We start from the raw sequence: 3,915 nt of genomic DNA, 5'->3' as shown, positions 1-3,915 counted from the left end.
TAGGGGAAATAATATAACTCTCAATCTGTTAGATGTTGGATATACCAATGTCATGTTCCTCAAAATTTAGAAATGAATTCTAAAAAACAACAGAGATTAAAAGTAGGAAATATTTACCAAAAAAAAAAAAAAAAAGGTAGGAAGCATTTATTGAGAGAGAGAGAGAGCTGCTGAAAGGAGGGGACCCTGGGGCTGGGGATTTAGCTCAGCGGCATAAGCACCTGCCTTGCAAGCAGGCAGTCGTGAGTTCGATCCCCGGTACCGATAAAAAAGAAAAAAAAAAAAAAAAAAAAGAAAGAAAGAAAGGAGGGGACCCAAAAGCGCATTGCCACAGATGCCACTTCACAGAGAAAGTTTCAAAGAGCAAAATCACAAGGTGGGTACAATGTGGGTCAGGACTATGATCAACCAGTAAGATTATAAGTATAGCCTTTTGGGTAATGTTGTAGTCAGGGTTTGTAAGATTTAATACAGGACACTTAATTTATAGGATTATTTTATTATATTCACCAGAAAAATCAAATGCAGAAGAGTGCAAGAGATCTGTCAACACACTAGAGACCCAAAGAATCCCGCTGAGGGTCTGCATGGCAATGTGCTTCACAAGTCCAGCTGATGACCTAGAGCCCAAGACAAGGTCCTCCATGAGTCCAGCTAGAGGCCTAGAGCCCATAACAATGTCTCATGCAAGTTTGTATCAAGGATCCGCACTGGGAAGATCCAAAAACCAGTGGTAGAAGCTAAAAGTCTGTGTCAGGGGATTAAGGATCTCTGCCAGCAGGCTGAGGGGTCTGCACTGGTGCCAGGAAACAACACTCAGGTAAGGACCAGAGCTCCCAGGAAGAAAACTGCAACCATCCTCAGCAACAGCAAGGTCCCAAGCTTCTCGGACAATGAGAACAGCTGAGTTCACACCAGGAAAATCAGTGTGACGAGCTTCTTCTAAAGAATCAACAGCACACCATCTCCCTCTCCAGTTCTTTTTTATGCTGTTGGCAACAATCCTCAGGTGGGCCTTCCGTGCCCAGCACTACACTGATTCAGTTCAGCTGGGTGTTACAAGTTGCCCACCACAGGTAATGTCGAGCCAGTGGGGAAGCAGGTCATGTAGCAAGTGTACATGGAAAAAGCAAGGACCTCAGCCTGGGGATTTAGCTCAGTGGCATAAGCACCTGCCTTGCAAGTACGCAGTCATGAGTTCAATCCCCTGTACCGATTTTAAAAAAAAGCAAGGGCCTTTTATAGTAAGGGATGGATCAGGAGGTCTTGGTCACCTACCTGGGTGACTGATATCTATCTAGACTTTATTGGATCAGGTGACAGTGTAGGGAACCACTCAGAGTGCTTCAAAGCTCAGCAGCATCTAAGGACACCTGAAGCAAGTTATGTAACTATGACTTAGTACAGGTAAACACATGTGCTGGTTATGGCACTGTGTAAGAAGGTAAATATGACACAACAACCTGTATCAGAATTATACAGTAAAGATGCGGGTGGCTCTGTTTTTTTTTTGGTTTTTTTTTTTTTTTTTTTTTTGGTCTTTTACCTTTTTATCGGTACCAGGGATTGAACTCACGACTGCCTGCTTGCAAGGCAGGCGCTTATGCCACTGAGCTAAATCCCCAGCCCCTGGTGGCTCTGACTGTTGTGCTCTTGTGCTCTGCTCCATGCAGTCTGCCGTTGTTGCTGATGTCTCGCACAGGCGCATTCTTTAACCTTGAGACCTCACCCATGAAAATCTCCCTTGGGCCCCCCAAGCAGCCAACAGATACCAATTATAGTATAATCTTCAACTTATTGCTTATCCCTTGGGGAGGCATGTAAGCCTAGTCATTCCATGTTTATCTTGAGGCCTGGCCTTCAATAGATGTGCCTCCAGCCAGAGTCCTAATGTGTTATCTTTTGCACTGACTTCCTTGAGGGTCTACCCCTTCTGACTGCTTGTAGTATTTCTACCTAACTTAGCTATCTATTATAGTTTCAGTAAACTAAGTGCCCAAGGCTTCTCAGGAATCAGGAATGTACAAACAATAGCTCTGCTAGTTAGACTATCACCATCTGTGTCATCACAGGTGCCTTAGAGGCTGAATGATTAAAAAATAATGGTTTCATGGCCTTTTCATAAAAAGAAAAGCTCATTTAATTAAATAGAACCTGAGTTTCTATCTACTCGTAAGTCACATACCACAGGTCTCTAACAGGAGGTCCCTCATATTTGACAGAGCAGGGAGTGGTTCTCAAGGGGGTCTCCCACTCAAAAACTACACTAAACAGTATTCCATGAGCAATATTTTTCATGGTCATCCTCTCCATAAATGTACGGTACAGTTTCCCAAAGGCTACTGATGTTTGAAGAGTGGTGAAATGTATTATTGTTTTAAATTTTCTCCACTGTAAATTTTAACTCAGTAAATATTATAACCCACATTAAAATGGGAGAGGGGATGCTGCTGAGGGTGTAGTTCAGTGGTAGAGTGCTTATCTAGCATGAGCATGGACTCAGATTAGATCCCTAGCAACAAAAAAACAACAACAAAAATGAAACTCCTGCAATATGGGAACTTTGCACTCTGGAAGCCATTGGCAACAAATACAGTACACACAATAGAGGCTGAAAGTGAGGATCACCCTTTCCTGAGGAGGAAACTGCAGGGACAGGGCAAGACAAGAGACACATCTGCAAAGGTGCAGAGTGTGCATGCTGGAACTTGCAGAAAGCACTGGACAGTCAGGCTCAGCCCTCTTCAGGGTCACACAAATTTCTTTGCACACACAACAGGAGCTGTAAATTTTTCTCATTCTGGTCAGGAATCTAAGAAAAACCTGGACATAACTTGAACCAAACAGGGAATTTTAGGGCAATCCTCCGGATTACAATGCCTTAAAAACCTCTTGCTTGTGTGTTTTTGTCTTAATTTGTGGATTAAAACTTAACGGACAGGAACAATAAACCCTCTCATACAATCCAAAATTCATTGTTTGATATGAGTTTTGATGCATATAAGAAGGAATATTACTGCGAGGTGCAGTGGTACAAGCCTGTGATTCTGGGACTCCAGAGGCTGAGGCAAGAGAAATGACTCCTGAGCTATATTAGCGAGATTGTACTTCAAAACACAAAGTAGAAATTGAAAGGATTTTGCCCTAAGGGGATGTTGCAGCGGTGGTAGGCGCCAGGGAGGCGGAAAGTCACCTTCCCCGCCTTTAGGCAATTTACCTGTGGTGCGAAATAATGCCCCTTAGGCTCCACCCCAAACCTAAACTACCTGTATACCCCCACGCCACGAGTCTGACAGAGAGAATGCCAGACCCCGAAGATCATGGGGTGTCTCTCCACATTCTTAAAATAAGGCCACTTTTATCTCAGGTTTGTGTCTTTTTAGCCTCGCTGGAAATTCTATCAGAAATGAAAGATTATGATAACTTAATATAGATTAAAATGTTAACTATTAAGTTTTGTTGAGACCCAAGTTAATATAAAGTATAGGATATGAACAAAATCTCTATACTCTGATTTTGTGTGTGTGTGGCTCACAAAACATACTTTTTTTTTTTTAAAGGCTTCTATTTAAATATGGGTCTGGAGTTGAAGATATGTCTTACTATGTAGGATTATGTTTGTCTAAATGTAGTAAATCGTAACATCAGATTAAAATTTCCACAGGTTAAAAAAAAAACTCATAAAGTCTAAAACATCAGTTTGGGTGGGGGAAGGGGAGATGCAATGCAGGAAAGGGCGGGAAAATGAAGCCCAAAGAAAGAAAGAGAAACTGAGGGGGCGGGGAAGAAACAGTGTCAAAAGCCAATGAACGATACCGAGCCTACGGAGCATGCGCCAGCCCTCTTCATGCGCAGGCGCAAGCCTAGTAGTCTCGCGAGAATCAACCGTCGCTGGTGCGAGCCCCGCAAAGGTGT

General features: G+C 42.9%; 1 pseudogene; it reads left to right on the top strand.

The window, feature by feature from the left end:
• Window positions 1–2,891: 2,891 nt before the first annotated feature.
• LOC111757229 (small nucleolar RNA SNORA40) lies at window positions 2,892–3,015 on the top strand (annotated as a pseudogene).
• Window positions 3,016–3,915: the final 900 nt, after the last annotated feature.

This window comes from Cavia porcellus, unplaced genomic scaffold, assembly GCF_034190915.1.
Source record: "Cavia porcellus strain 051 isolate PalLab524CR breed Dunkin Hartley unplaced genomic scaffold, mCavPor4.1 scaffold_25, whole genome shotgun sequence".
NCBI classification, from domain to species: Eukaryota; Metazoa; Chordata; class Mammalia; order Rodentia; family Caviidae; genus Cavia; species Cavia porcellus.
The sequence above is the reverse complement of the archived record's forward strand: the minus strand, read 5'-3'. Positions and strand labels throughout refer to the sequence as shown.